Here is a 21660-nt window from a genome sequence, read left to right on the forward strand (position 1 = left end):
TCAGGACACCTCTTCTGTTTAACAAAGTAGTCAAGCAGCTTACTGTGGAAGATGCAAGTATGACACAGGAAAAACATCATCAACAGTCTAAACAAGGCAGCTTAGCTTAAATGCCAAGTGTTTTGCCTCCTGTGATAACCGTTCTGAGGCTCAGTTTACTCATCATAAAAATGGGCCACACACGTGGACAAGGGATATTTGAGAAGCACTTATTTTGATGGCTGTGATGAACTGTGTTCATTTAAGAGATTATTATTATCATAAAGAGATCCAGAAACTGCAGCCCAGATTTCTGGGTTACATCACTGAATTGGTGGAAGGCTCCTGACCCCAGATGGAAGGGGCCAGAATCTGGGGCTGAACAGAGAGACCTAGGGAGCCGCACCCCTTCCCGAGCCCAGAAGTTCCTCCTGCCATTCTCCCGCTCTTTGAACAGAACCAATTTCCATGCTGAGATGGTGTTGCCAATTGAACTGAGGTGGCGGGAAATCACAGATTACATTTAAGTTGGGTCAGGTAGATGGGGTTGCCCCTGTGGGAGGGTTTTCTTCCAGGACCATGCAAAACAGAGTACTGAGAGGAGGCTTTCCTTCTCTCCTTTTAAACCACTAGTGCAAACTCTTACCTTTATCCGTATATGGTCTGGGCAGGTGCATAGAAAAAACAAAAATGCAACCTCAGAGTTATTAAGTTTTCCCTTCTTAGGAGGGCTGAGAGATCATGAAGTATAGGGGCCCTCATTTTGCAGATAAAAACACATAGTATGTACAGTGTGCCAGGCACTATCTAATGTATTCTCTCTATATTGATTTACTTAACCCTCACAACAACCCCAGGAAGGAGGCACAGTTATTATCCCCATTTTACAGAGAGAGAGACTGAGGCCACAGAAGGGAGCCATCTGTCTAGCGTGGATACAGCCACTTAGTGGCAGAACCAAAATTTACGCTCAGATCCATGGTTTCCCACCTGACACCAGCTGTCTCTCAGTCGTTCTTCAGCTAACGTAACAAAGCTGGAATCATTGGATGCACACCCTCCTTCTCCCAGAGGAAGGTCAGAACTTCTTCCTGAGAGGGAATTTGAGGCCAGAGTGGATGGGGACAGTTGGTCCAAGATGGAGCCATACTGCTGCCTTTCTGATCACCAAGTGACAGTTTATTGAGACTTACCATACCCAGCTGTGGTGGCCAGGACAGTAGGTGGAAGGTGGTTTCTGCTAAGCTGAGACCAAATGAAACAGAGCATCTAACACCTGAGAGGTTTTACGACCCACCAACACAGCCAGATGTGGGGCAGAGTTTTAAGAGAATTTGTGAGTTCACCATTCGTGCTATTTAATAACCAGCTGAATTACAATAGCATCTTGTCACTGATGTAGTGTCCAAAGACTCAGTGAGATGAGCTGATAGGATGATCCAGACAATTCTGGGTCCTATCATGTAAAAAAAAATGTCTCCACCTGCTGAGGAAAACCTACTTTTAAAATGGGAATGAAGGACTTCCCTGGTGGTGCAGTGGTTAAGAATCCACCCGCCAATGCAGGGGACATGGGTTTGAGCCCCGGCCCGGGAAGATCCCACATGCCGCAGAGCAACTAAGCCCCTGCACAACTACTGAGCCTGTGCTCTAGGGCCTGCGAGCCACAACTACTGAGCCTGTGTGCCACAACTACTGAAGCCCACATGCCTAGAGCCCGTGCTCCGCAACAAGAGAAGCGACCGAAATGAGAAGCCCGTGTACTGCAACAAAGACCCAATGCAGCCAAAAAATAAATTAAAAAAAAAAAGGAAATGATACTTATTGGCTGTTTCTAGGCAACTGTTTTACAGTGACTGATTGTTTCATTCATTCATTCATTTAATAGGAGGACCTATTATGTGACAGGCATCTGCTGGCAGTGGGATACAGCAGAGAGCAAGACAGACATGACCCCTGCTTTCATGGAGTGTAAACTTTGCTGGAATGGAAATGTCTCCTCCACAATGAAAAAAAAAATCGTCATTTGGATGTGAATGAGAATGGAATCTGGTCTCCAGAGCAAAGTTCCTGGCTTCTAGGCTCAACTGTAAGGTCAGTTCTTGAATTAGGGAAACATCAGTCCCAACTTCAGCTTTCCTTTCCTTTTCGACTTCTCTCAGTCTACACCACACGAAGGCGAATGTGCTCCTTTCTCTCCCAGTGGATGTCCAGAAGCGGTCAGAACAACGGGAAAGATGGAACCTCAGATCTGACATTTGTTTGACAAATACAAAACTTCCTTCCAGACAGGAAAAACTCAGTTGCTTTTTTTTTTTTTTCTTTGAAGGCAAGACAGTCAGTATTACCCTTGTCCTGTTTAGACTTTGAAATCCTAAATTGATCCCTATGAAAATTCTGGGTCGGGGAGCCCAAGTAGATTGTTTCTCATTAGTGACATTCTTCCTGGAAGGTCAGGCTAAGGAATGGTAAATAAACCTTCAGATCCGGTACTTCCTCCTCATCCATGATATTTAAAAGAAAGAAAGGAAGGGTGGGGGGAAGAAAGCAGCAGCTTTGTGCTGTGGATACCCAGAATCCTTGGCTTTCATTTGGACAATCCAGGCTGAAGTCTGTGCTTTGGAGTAAAATTTCTGGGAAGTTAGGGAGCTATTTTTTCTCTTCTGTTGATTTGATCTCCTTCATTGGGAGAGCCAGTTAACCTGTCTGTACCTCAGTTTCTCCCCTGGAAAATTGAGAGGGATGATTCTGTAGTTCAGCTTTTCTGGAATGAATGAAACAGTATTCATAGAGATGTTTCCTGAGCCTGAGTTCCCCTGAACCTGTATTTGTCTGCTCATTTTCTCCACCCACCTCCCTTGGGTTGGCTTGGAATTGGGGCAGGGGCCAGAGAGGTGGAGCTATGTCTGGGATGTGGCAGTGTCCCAAGGGTCTGGTTTGCCCTGATGTGTGCCTTACTGCCTTTGAGTGAAGGTGAATGTGTTCTGAGGCAAGTGCCGGCACGGACCAGGGGAAGTCATTTTGTGAGGGTGTTTTTGATGAACTCTTTCTTGGTGTGAAACAGAGGGGGGCAGGTTTAGACTTCTTGGCAATTTTCACACTTTGATCAGTCGGTTTTATGTATTCGTTTAGTCATCAAGCATTTGTTGAATGCCTGCCATGTGCCAGACAGTGGGGCTCTGCAGTCGGGATAGACTCAGAGACACAGACCACTTTTTCTCAGGGCTTTTCCACACCAGCAGTAGAGACACAGAGCGACAGACATGTATATATCAGGGTATGTTGTGCTGAGGCAGGAGAGCACAGGGGACTATGGGGGCCATGAGACGGGCACTGTCCTCGCCTTGGGCTGGGGGCAGCTGGCCATGGAACACTTCCAGGTTGAACCCTGAAAGTTGAGTGAGGGTCAACCAGGGGAAGGTGTATGGAGATGGCAGGGAGAGGGGGCATTCCAGAGAGAACAGTCCAGAGGTGAGAAAGAGGAAGCCAAGTTTGGGGAACTTGGATTTGTTGACTATTGCTGGGGCCTGGGCAGGCAGAGAGTTTGGGGAGGGGGGGTGGGAGGAAGACAGACAAAGGCAGAGGAGTCCACAGGAATCAAGGGAAGGTCTGGGGTCAGGGCAGGCTGGCACCTCAGGTGTCAGTCCCTGGCATCTGCCAAGCCCAGCTGCAAGTGCTGGATTAGCTTGTGGGAGACGTAGAGGAGGAAGCCCCAGTCCCTAAAGGCCTCCCTAAGCTAAGGCGGGAATGCAGGAGCCACACCCAGAGGGCGGATATCAAGAAAACATGAAAACAACAGCAACAAAAAAGCACACCTGCTCCCTGGAGCCATGAGGTGGAGAGCTGAGCGGAGGGGCAGAGGAGCTGAGGGATGTGGGCGGACAGGTAGGTGTGCGAGGCCTTGCGGGCCAGGGCTCTTACCGGGAGTGCTGGTCAGGGCACCCCTTGAACTCATTTCAGCAGGAAATCCATTGGTTCCAGAGTGTAGATTCCAGATTTGTTATTTTACAGGGCTAACAAGTATGTAATTATCACATTTGGGGCCCTTCAAAGGAAATGCAAACACGCACCACTGAACACCCTTAGAAATGTGAGCAGAACCCACCCCAGAGTTCTGGATGGAGCTCACCACCATGTCACACATACATCCACTCCAGCCCAGGGTCTGCTTCTGCGTTGGAGGAAGAGAGAATATGAAGGCCGGGCCTGAACATTACAAGGGACTGGGAGAAAAGCAAGTGAAGAGGGTGGAAGGGCCTCTGCTCAGCCTCTTTTGGAGTCCCCTGGGAAGGAGAGGGAGTAATAGTATCCACCACTCAGAGAGCAGCTACAGTGTGCCAGGTACACGCCATCTCCTATCCTCTCTGTGTTACAAAGTCGGTATTAATATTCCCATTTTACAGAATGAAGAAGCTGAGATTGGTCTGTGTATTAGTTATCGGATGCTGCATAACAAATCACTCCAAAACTTAGTGGCTTAAAACAGCAATAGTCAGTGACTGTGGGTCAGGGATTCAGGAGCATCTTGGCTGAGTGGTCTGTCTTGGGGTGCCTCATGACCCCATGTCAGACATTGGCCAGGCTACGGAGGATTGGCCTCCAAGGTGGCTGGCTCACATTGTTGGCAGATTGGTGTTGACTGTTGACGGGAGGCCTCGATTCCGCCCCATGTGGGCCTTCCCACGTGGCTGCTTGCATGTCCTCATAACCTGGCATCTGGCTTGCCCCACAGGGAATGAGCCAAGACACCAAGGTAGAAGCTGAGATGCCGTTTATGGCCCAGCCTCGGAACTCACACCCCATTACTGCTGCCATATTCTACTGGCCGCACACATCAGTCCTGATCTTGTGTAGGAGAGGATCCCACACTGCGGCTCCTTGGGTGCCACTGTGTACCCCACTATTGCTGAGTGCTGCTCGGATTCCAACCCAAGTTTCCTGACCCCGAAGGCAAGGCTCTAATGCCAGATGTTGGGTCAGGAGGAGTGGCTGCACTGATGGGTTAAGAAGGGGACTTCAAGGGGCATGATGGGGTGCCTGGCAGGCAAGTGGCAAAGCCCACTGGGCAGTGAGAGCCACGTTGCCTGTCCTGAGGGAGACTGGGGAGATCCCCAAATGGGACCATACATGTTTTGTGTACTCTGAGTGTTCAGCTGTCACAGCAGGCAAACTCCTAGTGGGCTCCCTCAGTACAGTGAGCTGATATCAGGGCTCCACAGGGGGCTCTTTGTTCACATGGGTGAAGGAAGGAAGCAGACTTACCTTTCACCTGAGAAGGGTATTCAGATTCCCTGCTTGCCTTGCTGTCAGCTTAGCAGAGGGAACACTGGCCTTAGAGCTTGAGCTGAGCACTGCGGAGGGGAAATAGTGTTGAGAGCCCATTGTGAGGTCGGTCTGAATTAGGCACTCTACATTTTAAAATTTCATATAATCTGCTCTGGAGGTAGCTATTATTACTCCTACTTTACAGATGACAATATAGAACTCAGAGAAATGAAGTAAGTTGCCCAAGGTGTCACATACTTCCTAAATGACAGGACCAGGAGGCCCCCAGACAGGTGGCCTGGTCAGCTTGCACCATCTCCAGCAGGCACACTGCCTGAGTCTTCAAAGACAGACAAGGGCTGCACCGGCCCCAGCCATTCAGTGGATCTGAGCATTCGGTGAGGCAGAGACCGTGCTGGGCAGAATTGTGGGCCAGGGGGATGCAGGGGGATGCACCCCAACTCCAAAGCCGGAGTGGGTCCTTCTTCTGAGATTTTTTCTCCTGGGGAGATGAGATTTGTTTTTTTTTTTCTTTTTGCGGTATGTGGGCCTCTCACTGTTGTGGCCTCTCCCGTTGTGGAGCACAGGCTCCGGATGCGCAGGCCCAGCGGCCATGGCTCACGGGCCCAGCCGCTCCGCGGCATATGGGATCCTCCCAGACCGGGGCACGAACCCGTATCCCCTGCATCGGCAGGCGGACTCTTAACCACTGCGCCACCAGGGAGGCCCGGGAGATGAGATTTGGACACGTGAACAGTAGTCCTCTAAGATAACTGCTAAGGGTGAGACAGGCTGCCCTTGCTGAGGAACAGATGTGAGCAGGGAGGGGCTGCTGCACTCCCAGGTCACTTCCAGGTGCAGAAGGACACCACTCGGTGGTCATGAGCACATAAGCACTGAGCCCTGAACTCCCAGCTGCACACCCTGAGGACCAAGGCAAAGGATCATTCCCCCTCTCAGGGAATCCTGGGAGACCTCTGAGCAGCCCAGGAAAAGGGGGGCTGATGGAGAGGAGGGGGTAGCAACTGAGCGTGGGTCAAGTGGGCAGGGCGCCTCTGGGCACAGGGAGCTCAACTGCCTCCTGCAGGGGGTTTTGTGAAGGAGTAGCAGACATGACCACACATAGGCTGGGCAGCACTAGAAGGTGGCCCATGCAGGATATGGAGCCTACTTTCTTCTGGGCAGTGGGGAGGGTATTGAGAGGCACTTGGAGCAGGGCCTGGCCCATAATAAGTGCTCAATAAGTGTTAGTATTATTACCGTTGTCATCGTTGTTTTTGTTATTTAGCAGGAGAATGAGAGCTGTGCTTTGGGAATATGATTTTGGTAGCTTAGCAGAATAATAACAGTAACGATGGTACCTGACATTTATTGAACACTTACTGTGAGCCAGGTCTTTTAAGTACATTGTCTTATGTAATTCCTTATGAGGCAGGTCCCACTATTTCTCCAGATGAGAAAACTAGGGCACACAGAGCGTAAGTAACTTGCCCAAAGTAGCCAGGGGACGTACGAGAAAGGGACATAGTCAGCGTATAGGAAAGTGGTCCAGGCATGAGGTGACTAAGGCCTGACTGGGGTGTGGCCGAGGAAATGAAGAAGGAAGGCTGAAAGGAAGAGGTAGTTAGTGGGAAGGAGTGACCAGACTTATTGCCACATGGGTGGTGGCGTGTATGGATGACCCACAGCCCAGAGAATGGGGGCTGCAGAGACAGGGCACAGAGACATGGCTTCAGGGGACATGTTGAACCTCTGAGCCAGATTTCCATGCTGAAAGGGGTCCTTCACTCAGTCAGTACACATTGTCAACTGTAAAGCCAGTGCATCTCCAAAGCCCCAGGCTACCCGCTGGACGTTGGGGATCTCCTTAAGGGGCAGAGGGAGGAGGGCACCGAGTGGACTTTCTGGGCTCTGGAACCCTGTGATCAGTGCCATCCTGGTGACAGCATGGGGCATCCCAGGTGCTGAGTGAGAGCGGGCCTGGCTACTGACTCTTCAAAGAGCCCTGGCTACGAGGCCGCAGGGGCTGTTGGAGGTAGGGAGCCCGACCCTGGGGATGATTCCTGGGAAGCAAGCAGGATGCTTGAGGCGGGGGGAGAGCAGCGGAGGAGACCTTGTTCTGAGTCGAAACCTTGGTCCCTTTAAGTGGGTGGAGAGGGCCTGCGCCCTCAGCTGCGGCAGAGGTGGTTCCCTCCACCAAGCTCGCAAACTTCAGGACCGAGATTACAGTGATGGTTTTAGAAGCAGCTCTGCCAGGCCTGGTGAGGGGCGCGGGGCCGAGGTGCCGGGTTGTTAGTCTGCTGTGGGCGCCTGAGGCTCTGCTGGTGGAGTGTGAGCATAGTGCGTGCGCGTGTGGCGTACGGGTGGCTGGGTCTCCCTGTTCGGGAAGATGCCGCGAAGCCCTGCGTTTGCTCTGGGGGACTCTTGCAGCATAAGTAGGCAAGCCCTGGAGTTTGTGGGGTCCTCAGAGGGAAGGGTATCTATAACCACACACAGACCCCAGGGCATCTGGGGAAAGGCAGCTCTGTAGGCACATTCACACCAGATCCATTGGACAAAGAGACCGGATATTTTGCTGTTTGATAAACTTCGTAAAACGGTGCAGCTGAGTGATTTTGCTGCTGCCTGAATGGAAGTATTCTAAGAACCCATGCCAAGAAGATAAATAAGGCCGTGGCTCCAGGAGAGGAGCTGAAACAAATGTGCGGCGAGAGGTACATCAAAGTAAAACTAGTTCTCCTGACGACCGGGGTTCTCTGTGTGACTGAGTGTGCGCATGTGTGTGTCGGGCCAAGTGTTTGGCAGATACTAGGCTACATCGAGGGGCCTGAAGATGTACCCTGGGCTCTTGCCAACCCCTCTGAAGGCCTGCTTGAGATTTAGCTAGGATTAGGCCCAGCCCTGCTTGGTACAAAGGGAAAGAAGCATTAGCCACTATTGGAGATTCAGGCCCTGCAGTCAGCCAGCTGGGGTTAATTCAAACTGGAATATGTGTACGGAGAGGGCAGGGATTCCTCAGTGGGCAGGGTGACCAGTCCCTATTGGCCAGCAAAAGATTTATCCTGCACTGATGACAGGGGATACAAGCTTGAGTGTGAAAGCATCAGCTCTCTCTTCTGTGGCTCCAAACACCTCAAGGGATGAGGGGGAGATACAGGGGCATGGAGATAGAAGAGAGGGTTAGATCTGTATGGGAGTTTAAACATCATCTAGCCCAAAGGTTATCAAAGTATGGTCCTCAGGCCAGCAGCAGTAGCATCTAGGAACTTGTGAGAAAGGCAGATTATTGGTGCTCCCTGAGACCTACTAAGTCAGAAACTCTTGGGGTGGAGCCAGCAATTTTTGTTTTAACAATTTTTTTCTGGGTGATACAGATGCAGATTAAAGCTTGAGAATCACTGATCTCGGTTGTCATCTTCATTTAGAAATGAGGGAACTGAGGCCTGAAGAGGGAACTTTTGCCAGGAACAGAGAGCTAATTAGGACGCAGCCACTTTTCCCCTCACCCATATGGTCTCAGCTATTTATCTTGCAAATAACACGGGGGGACTTTAATACGTTTTTTCTTAGAGGCAATTGTTATGTGTTTATATATTTTCCATTTGTTAATAAACTATTTAGATCAGCAGTGTCGCTGGGGCCCAAACCTTGGAGTTATTGGTTGTAAAGTTTAGGCTCGGGGAAATGGACTCTCCTGCCAGTTTGGCCCCAAGTCCAGGCGGCCAGGTCCCATGCCTGCAGCTGCCCCCAAGTCACCAGCACCTCCTTCCCCTGTCTATCCCCAGTTGCTTTCTCTGTAACTACACCACCAGCCCCATAGGCTCCCTCTATGTGCGGATGTTTTGGTCAATAATCCCTCCCTCAATCTGCAGGGCCAAGCAAGGGTGGACGTGGTGGGATTAGTTTCGCCCACTGGCCTTCTCTGCCTTCCCGAGAAGACCTGCCTCTGCTTCCGGCTCTCACAGTGGGCCCAGCATGTTTCCAATATTGCATCAGTGTTTTCCCCAACAGAGTAACGCTTTAATGGGGCAGATTTGTTCTCTGTACGGGAAACATGTGGGCCCTTGTCAGACGCCGTGGGAGCGAGTTGCCCTCCACCATGGCCATCGGGTCACCTCTTGGGACTCCCATACCTGTGCTCAGGAGAAGGGCAATTTCCTAGATCCGGTGGTGTGAGGAGGATGAGGGGCCCTTCAAGACTTTGGGGTGAGTAACTCCTCTAAAAGAGCAGAACCATGATAGATAGCCTGTTTACATCAGCCCAGATTCCTGGGAAATTCATACAAAAATTCTGTTGTGGTCTAAATTTCCTAGCAAAAGAGGAAGGAACCAGTTTGCTTTGTCCAGTGTAAACTGGACCTTACTGAAGGATTTTAAATGGGAGTGGGGTGGGGTAGGAAGGGAGAAACGCACTCCCTTCCTCCTCCAAAGGTCTAGATGGAGATGGTCTGCAAGAGGGTGAGGGGAGGAAGCCCTGGGGAAGGACAGAGTCCCTGACCTCTCTTGTTAGAGAGCCCTCCCGGGCCCCAAACGTTAATGGGGACTTGACTTTCTTTTCCCGAGCCTGGGATTCTTTTCTGAGCCCTGAAATCTCTGAAGCTGGCATTTCTCACCTTCAGGGAGCTGTGACACCAGGGATGTGCTCCTCTGCTTTTCCTGCCAATCAGGGGTCCATAACCTGCAGTTAAATAATTAAAGTTAATTAAAGTTTATTTCATTTTGAGCATTTCACAAAGCCCTGGAGATAACTGGAGTTTCCCTAGAGTGCTGCAAAACCAGGTTTGGAAATCTCAGATCAAGAGGACATTGGGCAATGGATGATGGAGACAAAGGAGGAGAAAAGAGAGCAAGAGGTGGGGGGGGCGGGGGGGGGAGAGGCAGAACCTTTTGTTTCCACTGGGTCTCCTGTGTGGGCTGGAGGGCTCTAGTTAGTTAAACAGTGATTCAGTCCAGAAATGGTTGATTCCGTTCTGATGTACCGGGAACAGAGATAGAAAAGACACAGCCAAGGAGCGACGGAAAGAGACAAAGAGAGGGGGCTCTCCGGGTCCCCCAACACAGCCACTGGCAGTATCATCCCAGGAAGAGACCTCTATTCTCCACTCCCTCGTGTCCCCCAACCGTAGGGATTTTAGGGAAGCCCCCTCTTTACAAATGAGAAGTCTGCTGATTTGAATTAGGCCCCTGAAAACTTGCCTCCTGCTCCGGAAGATTTATTTTATTAAGTGGTCCACACCTGAAAGTAATTGAGTGTCTTGGTATGGGTACAGGGGCTGCGGAGGGAGAACGGAGTGGCGGCGGCGGCGGCGGCGGCGGCGGCGGCGGCGGCGGCGGCTCCCAGTTCCTCTCCGGCCCCAGGCTCTGCGCCTCTCCGAGCCCCGGTCTCTCCGCCGCGCCTCAACCCTCCTCTGCCTCCCGCGCCGGCGTTGCGGAGAGAGCGGCCTGGCGCGCGAGTAGGAGTAAGGAGGGATACGTGGGGCGATCGGGAGTTGCGTGTGAAGGTGGGTAGGTGGCTGCGCCCAGCGTCGCCCTCGCGCCGACATACCATCGGGCCCGCTGACCCCGGTGCCCTAGTCCCAACCGCGCGCCCTCGCCAGCCCTTAGACATTGTCGCGCTGGCACAGGAGTCCCCGCCCAAAGTAGGAATAAGAGAGAGATTGAAATAGATAAAAGCATTCGAAGTTTAATGTCAGCATCAAATCTCTATAAAACCAGATCAAAGAGAACAGGCGCTTGGTTTCTTCCGGGATCGCCGGGGGCCTTGGGGCTCAGGGGGCCCCGGGGGTTGAGTCCGCGGCCGCCCGGCGCGTTCTTCTCTCCACCCGGGGCCGAGGATTCCAGCACCGCAGCCCGGGGCCTGAGCCCGGCCGGGGCGCACGCGAGCGGAACCGAGGCGGCGCCCGTGAACTTGGGGCCTGGTGAATTAAGAGCGGCCCGCAGGTTGTCCGCCGCGCGTCGGGGTTCTCCGGGAGCCGAGCTGGAGGAGGCGGGCAGAGGAAACGCGCGAGCCGGGAGCGCGGCGCGCGGGGCCCGCGACCCGCGACGGGCAGACGGCACGACGGGAGGGTGGCAGACAGGAGGGCGGGTGCCGGCTGCTCCGAACCCGCCGCTGCAGCTCGCGTCCCGCTCTCTTCCGGGCCGCAGGCCGTGGCGAGCGGCCCGGCAGCTAATTGCCACTGTCCGTCGGTTGTGCGCGCCGAGCCGCGCCGGCTCCCGCGCCTTCCCTGGGTTCCTGCGGCGCGGACTGTGCGTTTGCTTTCGTTTTCTCCGTTCCGTTCTTCCATAAACATACGTGTGTTTCCCTTTGCGTCCCCAAAACGGTTCTTCTAAGGTGAATGACCAAATGGAGCTTTCTTCTCGTGCTTAGTCGCCGACAACTTTTGCAGGGTGGAATGAAACTCCCTGGTGTTTCCAATGAGACGTGCAAATTGAGCTCTTTTCTAATTATAAACCTGCAATCTCACAGAGGCTTCAAAGTTACGACCACAAGAAATATGAATGAAGATAAACCCTCACATCTTGAGGATAAATATGGAGAACTTTATTAGTAGCAAAATTATAGTCTCTTTCTCTCACTCCACATAAAAAAGAATTGTAAATTACCGACGTTCTCTGCCTGTATCAATTTTATGTGCTGTAGCATTCCACCCCTCCGGACATAAATTTACATGTCTGCAGAGCCTGCTCATAGGTAAAACCACATGTCTATTTTGTGTGCCTGTGTATGCTGGCACAGTAATCTTGCCGCCATGGACAGTTCATGGCGATGGACGTTGGGACAAGAGTCATTCGATGAGCATGCATGGAGCACTCTTTGTGTTTAGACACCCGGGAGAAATACCCAGGACTCATAATGGTAAATACACCAGCCAAAGAGGATTTCCTCTCATACATAGCCTGAAATGACAGGAAATCCACAAGCAGAAAAAGGGCAGAAAAATTAAAGAGAGGCTGAAGAAAAGAGGTTGTTGCTGTGAAAAAGAAAACGGAAGAGAGAGAGACAGAGAAAGAGAGACAGAGAGAGAGAGAGAAGGAGAGAAAGAAAAAGAAAGAAAGAAAAGACAAAATGTAAAGAGACAGATGCAGTGCTGAAAGACAAAAGGGATAGAAATTCACAACAAAGGGATGGAAATGTCACAAAAAGATTTTGAGAGGGGAACAGAGGGGAAAAGGAGAGAGGCAGAACACTGTTAGGACAAGAAATATATAAAGAGAGATGGAAGGAGAAGAGGGACAGATGGAAGGAGAAAGAATAGGCACAAAAAGATGTAGAAGAAAGGCATCAAGAAGGATGGAGAGACAAAGAGCGGAGCCCAGAATGGGGGTGGGGTGGGCTGGAGAGGAGAAGATAGAAGCCTTGGAAGCTGGGAGCCTTCCCAGGGCTAGGCGCCTCCCCAGGGCCTCACTTCTCAGATTTCCTCAATGCAAGGGAAATCCAGGGAAGCCTTTGTGGGCGCCGTTTGTTTGCTCCAGACCCAGATCTGATGATGCTGTTGATTTGGTTTTTAAACAGTGGGTTTGCAGCCTTCTGGGCTGGGGCAGGGGTCTGCTAGCCATCCTTAAACCTGCAGATTGGATTGAATTTCGACCACTTTGATGGTCCTGTAATCGTCTCCCAGTTTTCCAATTTCCAATCCCCTCCACCCGGCTGGGGGTTGAAAAGGAACTTTAAAGACGCCTTTGATAACGTCTCACGGTTACATATTTCCATAACAATTTTCTTTACCAGATCGTTATGTCTGATGCAGCCCCAGATGTTCTGGGGGAGAAAAGGGAACCAGTCCCCCTGTCCCAGCCTGTCAGGCACTGGAGACGGGCGTGGGGAGGCGAACTCAAGTGCCTCAGGACCCAGGATGCTCCAGCCCTTCTCTCCTCTTGTGGCCCCTTCCTCCAGCTCTTCCTTGGCCACATTTTTCGAATCTCTCTCAGGGCCAGGGACCCATCCTCTGCACACAGCTCAGCCACTAGTACGGCTCTAGGTGTCTCTTTTCCACCCAAACTTGCCTGTTTTGGATCTCCTTCCATGCTCTCTGCTTGGTGACGGTTTGTGAAGTGGAGAAACCACTCCATGCTCGTGTCTCAGTAGGTCAAATTGATTCCAGGTGCCTTTCTTGAGAACTTTAACGGGCCTTTCTGGAGACACAGTGTCCTTAGGAGTATCAGGAGACTTCCTTCTTCCTCAGACAAATCTATTGAATATTACTGTTTGAAGGCACTGCGATGGAAGCAAATGTCAATCAAACGTCTCCTACCCTTAAGGAGTGCAGCATCTGCACTGTTGGGGAAAGGAGACATGTATGCAAATAACTTGGGCTGAGGGCTGAGTGAGTGTGAAGAATGCAGGAAAGAGGTGTAATAAAGTGGCCCCAGCGTTCAGAGGCAGCAAGATGACTCTGGCTGGAGACATCTGGGAAGGCTTCACGGAGGAGGTAGCATCTGCTCTGTGTCCTGGAGGACATGCAGGGTTAGACTGCGTGGTAATGCGGAACAGTAGGCACTGTGGTAGGCTGATGGGGGAGACATTTGGAGGCAGAGGCACTTTTTGGTGCCCTCCCTCCAAATCAGACCTGGGCAGTTATTAGAGCAAGCTTCTCTCATTCAATTCATTTCACTCAACATTTGTTGAAACCAGGCACCAAGCTGGGCGTGTGCTGGGCACTGGGGCATAGGAACGAAGGAGACAGGTTTCTGCTGTCCTGGCATAGATCGATCATGTTGCTATAGATCATGTTCCACAGAATTCTAAGGGGCTACTCAGGGCCGCTGGGGCAGTGAAAAGGAGGCCAAGCAGCCAGCAGCCAGCCCCTACTGCAGCCAGGGCAGTTCCACTTTTTATATACCGAGGTTCCTGTGAAACTTCCTTTAGAAGAAAAGCGGGGCTCTACCTCTTGAAAAGAAAGAAAGAAAATCCCTAGTTCATAGGTACTTATGAATTATGAAAAATAACTAAGTGAATAGTTAACTAAATGAAAGCATGAGTGTGTGTTTGCCAAAGACTGTGATAATCCAATTCTGGACACCTAAGTTTTGATTTAAAAGATCCAGGGTCCCTTCTGTGCTTTCACTGTCTGTCTGTGGTCTGTGGATAGAGTGTGCATCAGGTCCCAGGCTGCTGTCTTCTCTGAAGTTGTCTTCCCACATCCTGCTCTTTTCTCCCACTCCTCAGATGGTTGGGAGTGGCTAGGTTCCAGCTATTCCTAGAACACTCAGAGGGTCTTATCCTAATGATATCCCAAGACCCAAATGGGGGGTACAGTGGGCTGAACTCAGCCAGTCAGAAATCTTACCCCTTGCTTTTTGTTGTATCTCATGAGTTGCAATATGATAAAACGCCACCAGGGGGCAGGACAGAAACGTGGGGTGCCGCTCTCTAAGGGCATTGTCCATGGACAGTGTGGAGAGTCCATAGCCCATCTAAGCACTGCCCTTCAGGGTAGACTAAGATGAGTGCACATAGCCCCTGCCTGCAAGAAACTTACAGTCCCATGGTGACTTCAGGAATATAGTTCCCTACTTCTTAAGTGGGCAGAGGATTCAGTCGGAGTTGTAGCTGGAACCCCTAGCCTCTTCCTGTACCGCCCCCTACCCCAGCAGTCCCAGCTGTGCCCCAGAGGCCTAGCCTCCACTCAGGGTCCCCACTGGTTTCTCCAGCTGCAGGAACCAAGGCCAAGGGAGCCTCGGCTTGGCTCTGCCTTCCTGCGATGACCCCAGACATACGTGGGGTACATTGACTATTGTGGGCTCCTTGCAGGTGGGACCCCTGAGGGAACAGGATGCTGGAGCCCGAGGCTAAGACCTCGCAGCTAGGGGCAAACAAGCCAGCTCTGGTCCCCCTCATCTAGGGGACCACCTTCCCCTAACCTAGGCTGGCGTCTGCCTACAGGCCTGCCGTGAGGCCTCTTCCCCCTTCCCAGCTGAGAGGAGTGTGTGCCCACTGTGCTGGGTCAGGAAGAATGTCACTCAAAGACTAGGTGGGCCCGTGTGCATAGGTGTGTGTGCTTGTGGGCTGGTGTGGGTGAGAGGCTGTGGGCACTCACCGATCGCTGAGGTGTCCCCACTTCCAGCCTGCCCTCGGCGCCTTAGCCCCTCAAGCCAAAGACATGTATTCAGCACCTGTCCCGCTCAGGGCCCAGGGCCAGCTCAGTGGGAGATGGAGACATGAACTAGACGCAGTCCCCACGTTCGGGGGCCTGAGCTGTAAGGGAGGCCCAGTCTGCGGGCTTCAATGGCCAGGTCATGCCCGTCCTTTCACTGCTGAGCCCCCTGTGCCTGGCAGCAGGCCTGGCACAGAAGGGACATTTCATTATTTGTTGCGTGGATAAAGGGAGGAGGAGAAGTAAGAAGGCATTCCAACAGGGTGGCATGGTGAGTCCCTAGGCAGGACTGCTCCTCGGGGGACCAACCATACAGGTTTTAAACCTGGAAGTCTTGTCTCTCAGGAAGCCCTTCGGTCGCAGGCAAACTGGAGGGTTGGCCACCCTAGCTTCTGCCCCCGCAACCCCTCAGGAAAGGGCCAAGCAGCTGGTTCCTCCTTGGCCCTCCTCTAGTCTCCCACCCCTTTCTCCTTTTCCCCCCACCCAGCAGGGTCTCCTCTTAGGTCTCCTGGGTCTTACCCTGCCCCAGCCATGACCCCCCAGCCTGACCTCCAGGGCTACCCACTTCCCTTTCCCTCGGCCATTCCTGATAAGGAGACTAGAAGCAGGTTTGCCCTTTCACCTCTGCATATCTCTCCACGGAGCCCCCGGGTCCCCACATCCTATGTCACATCCTCCAAGTCCTGCAGCTCCCCCAGGCTGCAGGTTTTAGGTGGGAGAGGACTGCGGGGATGAGGGGGCTGCAAAGGCCACAGCCCTTGGGACACGAGCCTCTCCCTATCCTGGCCGAGGACGGTCCGGGCGCCTGCTCCCAGGACACAAGAGCTGCTGGGCAGGATGGCTGAGCTGACCGAGTCCTGCGCTGCATTTTGACTGACATTCTTCGTGGAATTGGCCGGATGTTTCTCCTTCACAAGAGACACAGCCTCGGGCAAGACAGCTGTGCCTCCCTCAGCCCAGCCGCGCAGCTGGGGGTGCTGAGAACCCAGGACCCACAATTCCTACTTTTGGGATAACATCACTGGGCCAAGAGGTCTCCAGGGAAGGGGTGTGGTGGCTTCTTTGGGGTCCTAAGAGGTCAGCAGGACTCGCATCTGAATATCTTCTGTTCTTGTTCTTCCCGAGCTCTGTTCTCTACCTGGGTCTATGGACTGCACGTGGGCACTGTCATCTGACTTGGGCAGGCAATGCGGTGCAGGGACCACCTGATACACAGAGTTACCTGAGGTCTGGCCTAGGCCAGGCCCTGCTCAAGGCCCTGAGTCATGCCCAAACCCACTCCCTATTTTTGGTAAGTGCATCATTTGGGGACATTTTGGTCCAGAGCTTCCATCCCCATGAATTAGAAGTGTGATCAGATGCAGCTGTTATTTAAAGGGCACATAATAATCTTTGCTGATTCAGAAGGCATTTCGTAAGTTTGCAGCGTTTGGGGAAATAACATTGGTAACATCAAATTTGTGGCCTTGAGATGGTGAGAATTCTATATGCGGAGAATTTTTGCCTTTGGTGAAATCTAGCCACAGCAAATACCAAAAGCAACATGGAAGAGAAAAAGTTATCCACCTGCAGCCTGACAGGGCTATAAAGAGAAAGGAAAATGCTCTCGCCCTTGTTCTTGGGTGATTTGGGTGATTATGAGCTTTGTGTATGAATATGAGGCTCAGGGCTCTTTTTTCCATTTCTTTTTTTAAAAATAAACTTATTTTATTTATTTATTGGCTGCATTGGGTCTTCATTGCTGCGCACAGGCTTTCTCTAGTTGCGGTGAGCGGGAGCTACTCTTCATAGCGGTGCCTGGGCTTCTCATTGCGGTGGCTTCTCTTGTTGCGGAGCACGGGCTCTAGGCGCGCGGGTTCCAGTAGTTGTGGTGCACAGGTTCAGTAGTTGTGGCTCGTGGGCTCTAGAGCGCAGGCTCTGCAGTTGTGGCGCACGGGCCCAGTTGCTCCGCGGCATGTGGGATCTTCCCGGACCAGGGCTCGAACCCGGGTCCCTTGCATTGGCAGGCGGATTCTTAACCACTGCACCATCAGGGAAGCCCTCTTATTTCCATTTCTGCATCTTTTATAGCCATGGTTTTCCAGGCTGTAGTCATATGAGTAGCACCTTCGTGATTTTGGCCACATATGAGTGCCCCTTGTACTGTTAACATTTTTCTTTAAATCAACTGACTACACACACACACACATGCATGCACACGTACACACGAATATCTTTCAAAAGGACATTGTACATTCTTAACTCCAAATGGGACACCAGGAGCACTTGTCTTAAACAGAGGGGAGCCAGAAAAAGAAATAAAACTAAAGCATGGAATGTGATTACATTGTAGCTAGAGTTGCCTTTGGAAGGCTTTGAGTCTAAGATTTGCTTTCTTCCCTTAAACAGGAATGTCAGCAAGCATTAGAGGCAGTTAAAGTCCCATCAGCCACAGTTTTAGTGACCAGATGCAGCTATTATTCAAAGGTCATATTGTGATCAGGTCCGAGAGAGAATTGGACCGGAATGATTATTTCACTGTCTCTTCAGGGCACCATCTAAGATGGTCTCCAGTTCTGCCCAGAGCCCTGAGTGGTTCTGCCCAGGAGGTATTTTTCTCTGGCCACTGGCCCAAAGCATCCCTCTCAGCTGATTTCCTGAGCACACCTTTCCTGGAGCTCCTGCCATCACAGGTCTGCTCACCCGCCCACAGGGAGAGGACTGATGGAGCTGCTGGAGACAAGGGGTGCCTGTCTCCCCTTCTCTGATGTTGCGCAGAATATTCCAACCTTAATGAGACAACCTTAGAAAGAATGTTTCCACTTTTCTTAGAGCTACAGGCAGTTTTCCATGATTATGAAAAACCCCAAGCGTGAGAACAGGCAGGATGTTTGAACTCGACTTCCTGCTGCTGTCGATTCCCAGTGGTATTTTCCACTCTTCCCGCTCCCTTGAGTTCTAGACTGGTATGTCCAGCTGTCCGTGTGTCCTCTCCACTTGCAGGCCTAAAAGGCATCTCAACAAAGCAGAACTCTCCACTCCGCCGCAAACCAGCTTCTCTTGCAGGCGCCCCCGCCTCAGCTACAGGCACTGCCCCTCCCCGGTTGCTCAGGCCAAAGACCCACGTGACCCCTTTCCTCACACCCCAGGTCCAGTCCATCCCTCATCCTGTTGGCTCCACGTTCCCAAAGTACCCAGAAGCCAATGACTCTCCCCACCCGCTCTGCCCCGTACCTGGTCTCCCTGCTCCTGCCCGTTCTCCACACACCAAGGCCAAGAGTGATCTTTGGAAGTGAGAAGCCTGATTGTGTCACCACTCAGCTCAGACTCCTCTGGTGGCTTCTCCTGGCACTCAGAACCAAACTCAAACTCCTCCCGGGAGCCGGGCCCTGGGTCCTTCCTTCTTCACTGCACCCTCCGCCCGGGGCTCGTCATGCTCCCGCAGTGCTGGCTTCATTCTACTTCTCCAACACCCCACCAACCTCGGGGCCTTGGCGCCCGCTGTTCTCTCTGCCAGGCGCGCTCATTCCTCATCCTCACAGGGCTCCTGCTTTGCTCCTTCCCTTCATTCAGGTCTCCACGGAAATGGCACCTCCTTTGGGAGATGCCCTGACCTCTCTGAGACAGTACCTTCCATTTACACTGCTTTGTTTTTCCTCACAGCATTTGCCACTGTTGACATCGCTTGCCTGAGAAAGTCTATTTCTCTTTCACTTTTCAGAGATAATTTCACGGGGTACAGAATTCTTTCAGCACGTTAAATATTTCACTTCCCTTTCATCTTGTTTGTATGATGAAGAGTCTGAGGAGAAGTCTGATGTAATTCTTACCTTGTTCCTCTGTGGGTAAAGCATTTTTTTCCTTCTGACTTCTTTCAAGATTTGCTATTTGTCTTGATTTTCTGCCATTTCAGTGTGGTGTGGCTTTGTGTAGATTTTTTGGTATTTATCCTGCTTGGTGTCCTCTGTTGATGCTGTGTTATATATTTATTTGATTATTTCTGTCCTGTCTCCCACATGAGAATGTAAATTCATGAGGACAGGGACTTTGTCTAATTCACTGCTTTATTCCTCTGTCTGGAATAGTTTTGGAAGCTAGTGTCATTCAATAAATATTTCTTGAGTAATGAATGAGTAATCAAGTATAGAGCCTCTCATAGGTTTGTGTAAGAAAGCAGTATCATGTAATGTAACTCATACTATAAAATGTCACTTTATGTTTTCTTAATTTGAGGTTGTTTAATCTATTTTTATATTTCAGCATGAAGTTGGCAGCTGCACTTTCTTGGAATAATATTAATAAAATGACTAGCACTTACCGAGCGATTACTACATGGCAAACACTTTGATGGGCTTCACATGTATTAACTCAGTTAACCCTCACAGGAACTCTTTAAAGGAAGTATAATTATTATCCTCATTTAGAGATGAGGAAACTGAGGCACAGAGAGGTTAAGTAACTTGTTCAAAGTCACACAGATACCAAGAAGTGGAGCTAGAATTTGAACTCATGAAGCGTGGCCCCAAGTCCATGAGCTTCCATGAACCTAATGTCTCTATTTGCTCTTTTCATTGAGGTATAACTTATGTGGGCCAGGTGCACTAACCAAGAGTACAAATCAACAAATTTCCATGTACTCCCAGATCTGGAACTAGTACTTGCCTAGTGCCCCCCAGGCCTCCTGGTGTCCCTTTGATTCAGTTCCCCACAAAGTAACCCTTAGTCTAACCTCTATCACTCACTGATATTGGGGAAAACTGTCTTTTATCCTCTTTAGTTTTTTAAAAAAGTGTTAAAATACTTTTCTTTTGTCTGTTCTTTAATATCCTTAGTTGATTAAATGACAAGTAAGAACATTGAATAATTTCAAGCAAGTTAGACACCACCCCCTGCCTTCCCCCGCCCGGCACTGCTCTCAGGTGCCTTCCTGAGTCTCCTAGATTGAGGGGGAGAGAGGCCTTTTCGAGAAAATTCTGCGTGTTTGTCACTGTGTCAGGCCCATGGCAGGTATTTAAAACACCTGCTGATGGGTGGACAGATGGATTGGTCATCTGCAGAGATGCTCTATCCCTGCCCTTGAGGGTTCCTGGAGAGAGACCTGTCTTTGTCTGGGGTGAAGGCTCCAAGCTGCCAGCCGGTAAGGTCGGAGGCTGCCAGCCTGGTACCAGGACCTGTCCATCACCTTCTGGGGTCCCCTGGCTGGACTCCCACACTTCCACCCTGTACTCACATGGCTAGAATCCCCCTCAGACCTATAGCTGACTCCCCTGCTCCAGCCCCATCTAATGCCTGCTCAGAACTCACCGACTTCACAATCCCTAGCCTCCCCACTCCCGGGGCCCTTCCCTGAGTGTCAGCAGCAATTTCCTGGCAGGCCTGGTGACAGTAGCCTGAGCCAGCCCAGGGGAAACCCAATGCCATGGTGTCAGCAGCGGGTGTCCCTTGGTGTCTGGGGAATGGGGCTGAGACTGTGCAGAGCTGAGCCGCCCGAGGGCGTGGAAGGGCTACGACCACCCTGCCCCCACGGCTCCCTGTTCCTTCCATACTCAGTGCAGGCATCTGTGCCCACTTGCCCTGCACCCAAGGACCCTGGCAAAGACACCTCTTTCCTGCTTCACAACTGGATCAGGGCTAAAAAGTCACCCACACGCTGGAGACAGTGCCTGGGGTGACAGTGCCTGGCTCTGGGCCGGCACACGTCCTTTCTAATCTTGCTCCGCATTCAGAGAGATGGCTGCATCCCAGGCCCCATGGATGGCCAACAGTCCATGCCTTCTGCCTCTGCTTTTACCTTGTTGCTGGGTCTGTGCACGACACCCACCTTTTCTGTTGTCCAGAATTCTCGTTAGGGGAGGACTGGGTCTCCTCTCTCCTCTGTATCCCCCTCAGGTCAGTAGAGTTATTTTCCGAGGACTGGTCCTTGAGTGTGGAGACTGCTCGTATTTTGTTTAGTCTAATTGCCTCTTAACACACTTGGATACTTATGAATTCTTCTATTCTAAATTTAACTGACGTGGCGCTACTGTATGCACCGTTTTCCTGGATAACGTGTGTGTCCCCTGCCCTTGGCACAGAGCAGGGGCTAAGTGGAGGCAGGCTGCATTGGACTAGATCCACTTGACCTACAGAGGGGTGGGGAGACTCATGGTGGAAGGACGGCTCTCAGCCTGGTCCCAGCCTGGCAGGGCTGGGAGATGCATCCAAAGGAGTGGGCCAGTGGGCCAGTGGGCCAGGGGGCATTCATTTGGTTTGGGCCTAAGTCTTGGCTACTGTCCAGTTAAGCTCTTGTCTCATGGCCAGCAGACCCTTGGTTGTTGTTACTAGAACTTCTCTCATGTGGGCT

The 21660-nt window shown here is 51.4% G+C and overlaps 1 long non-coding RNA gene across 1 annotated transcript in view; it reads left to right on the plus strand.

Moving 5' to 3' along the window:
* The window catches only part of LOC132484100 (uncharacterized), a 38948-nt gene that overhangs the window by 3030 nt on the left and 14258 nt on the right, over window positions 1-21660 (plus strand). Inside the window, exon 2 of the long non-coding RNA XR_009531148.1 lies at window positions 1868-2073. This is a non-coding gene — a long non-coding RNA (uncharacterized LOC132484100). The remainder of the gene's footprint in view (window positions 1-1867; window positions 2074-21660) is intronic.

Source organism: Mesoplodon densirostris, chromosome 2 (assembly GCF_025265405.1).
Source record: "Mesoplodon densirostris isolate mMesDen1 chromosome 2, mMesDen1 primary haplotype, whole genome shotgun sequence".
In the NCBI taxonomy this organism is placed as follows: Eukaryota; Metazoa; Chordata; class Mammalia; order Artiodactyla; family Ziphiidae; genus Mesoplodon; species Mesoplodon densirostris.